The sequence below is a fragment of the Penaeus monodon genome, chromosome 28 (genome assembly GCF_015228065.2).
Source record: "Penaeus monodon isolate SGIC_2016 chromosome 28, NSTDA_Pmon_1, whole genome shotgun sequence".
Lineage (NCBI taxonomy): Eukaryota > Metazoa > Arthropoda > Malacostraca > Decapoda > Penaeidae > Penaeus > Penaeus monodon.
In genome coordinates this window covers 7,451,188-7,453,917 of record NC_051413.1, presented here as the reverse complement: position 1 = coordinate 7,453,917, position 2,730 = coordinate 7,451,188, and the positions used below count along the sequence as shown (strand labels likewise).

General features: G+C 36.9%; 1 pseudogene; it reads right to left on the bottom strand.

Annotated features, from left to right (window-relative positions):
- Positions 1-2,730, bottom strand: part of LOC119591031 — a 6,746-nt pseudogene that overhangs the window by 414 nt on the left and 3,602 nt on the right.

Below are 2,730 nucleotides of genomic sequence, written 5' to 3'. Positions count from 1 at the left end.
TTTGGGCCTAGGCCCTGAAAAAAGAATTATTTTAATTATAAATTTCAACATCTTGGTGCCTGACATCATGGCAATAGAAAAATAAATGTATAATGTAGAAAACCTCCCTACCTTCTGCATATGATCCTCCACACCGATGATGCGACCACCACACTCACGAGCATTTTTGATAATGCCCTCCTTGTCAATGGGCTTAATGGTGAAGAGATCCATGGACACCAGATTGTTTCCCCTCAGAAGCCTTTTGATCAGCACAGTCATAGTTTTCCCTTAAGGTGATGGCAGCACCAATCACCAGCCCTTGTCACTGTCTGATGACATGATTACATTACCCTTGCCAATCTGAAAGGGTTTAAAGGGAAAAAAAAGTGTTTAATGGTTTGGTTTGTGAAAACAAAGCAAATTGAGACTCAAAAGAAAGTGCAGAAGTCATTCCCTATCAAATTTTTAGAGCATACTAACGCAATACTAAAAATCTGATGATATCAAATCATGTGAAATATCCTTTCATATCACTCACTTCGAAATGATGATCATTGTCATAGACAACAGCTGTTCCTGGCGAGAAGTACGAATGAAGCAGAGCCCAGGAGTGTTGGCAGCAAGCTCACAGGCACGCTCAGTAGACACAGGGATCAAGGGGTAAAGACAGTGGATGAGGGAAATGGGTGCGGAACATTGCCAAAACCTCCGTGCCATCTGGCTTGGACCATCTTCAACCAAAGCTGATGCCGCATGAAAATCCCACACAGTTGATGTTTTGGTTCTGAAATATATGAAGATCATTTACATGTAGAACCAAATTTAGAAAACTTATTCTTTAAATATAGTTGCATTTACAGATGTTCATACATTCATCTCCTAGCCTAATATAAATAAATCTTTCAAATTAGTTTTACGGAAACCTAGTGTACTGCAACAAATAGTACTGAGGAATAGCACCCATTCGCAAATTTGGGCAAATGCGCGAGTGAAGAATGCAGCGAAGGTCGAGACAAAAGCAACAGTGCGGTCTCGGCAAGCTGCTCCAATTCCAACTCCCAACCAAATTCTGTTCAGCAATGAAGCACTCGATGTACCTGGAATTTTAAAAAATGAATCCCAATGCAGATGTGTACCAAAAACCTTACTTTTATTAACAATGATAATGTGATTTCCCCTCCCCCCCCCACATTAGTAAAATTAGAATTAAATTCAAAGATTAAAAATAAACCTTAATAAAATTACAATAACTAAGAAATAATGATTTTAATATAAAACATTTTTTTCAAAATATAGGTTTATCTCAACAAATATAGTAAAATTTTTAAAATAAAATTAAAACAGGAAGAAAAGTTGATTTAGGGTTTCATTCTAGTGTCCAGTCCAATAATGCTAGGCTTCATATTCTAGATGTTAATGGGTATTTTAAAGATCATATCCTGTACTATATTACAGCAAAAATATCTTCAAATTCTAAAAAATCTATTAAAAATCCAACTTCTTAAACCCAAATTCGAAACAATCACCCCTTCCATACAAATAATTCACTTTGCAATGCTCAACATACCCGGAGGATCCGTCTTTAACATGGCATTGGAGAAAGTCGAGTTCTTTGTGTCACCATCAAGAGCAATTACCCTTTGGTTGTTTTCAGCAAGCTTGGAGAGAGCAGTGCCATATGCCTGTCTGTGGCTCCCTTTGGGTCACCTGCAAATGGCCATTGCTATTTTAGGTATGGGAAAAGATCTTCACATTCTCTCTCTTTCTCTTTCTCTCTTTCTCGTAAAACAACCCTTTTCATCAGGTAATCCATTGAGTACATTCTACTTATGTACTCATATGCCACATTTTATTTCTGCAAAAAACAAATACTTCATCTTGTTGCAAGACAAAATGAACCATAAAAAATTCTTCTAAGTGCTGCAAAGTTAACTAATACATTCCTGACTCCTCTCTTTATTATCAAAGTCGTATGTAAAAGGATATTTTTTTCACTTCACTTATAATTCCTCGTTTTTTCATTATAACTTGATGTAAATTGTTTGATGTCAAATTTCTTCCTTTAAGCAATACTGAAGTTCCCCTTCCAAGTGCCAAGTGCCAAGTGCCAAGTCATACATCTGGAACATACCTTTGTTGTACTTTGGAGGCTGGCTAGTTGAATGTTGCTTATATCAACTTTAGGTGCTTTCTTCGTGAAGTGGTTTCTGAGGTACAGGTTGGGTCCAGGATTCTTGATCTGACCTTCAATGGCAGCAATGACCTCCTCTGCTTTGGCTCCCAGGGGCTTGCCATGCCATTCTCTCCCATCTTCAATGGCAGGGAACCCTTTGCTTTGTAAGTCTTGGCAAGCAGGCATGTGGGCTTGCCCTTTGTCTGAGAAGCTTCATGGAATGCCTGATATTTAAAGTCATGAATTAGGTAAATTTATAACATGTATTCATATGGTCTCACATTGAATTTAGATTCATTGCTCTTTGATTTCTTCCCTTGCTAATATTTGGTTCAGAATTATGTATGCATCTTCTCAAAAACTCAAGGATTCTGAGACTGCTACTAATAGTATCATTATTGCACAAGCAGTTATTTCAGTAAAAGCAATAATTCTATAAATTTGTCATTTCACCATTAGAGCACTTATTTGTAGTAAATGAAAACTTGTCTATATCAATAGAACTCATCAGTTGAGCTCATAAACTAAAAAAAAATGAAGGAGAATTTACCCTTTAAGAGTTGTCCACTTATGGG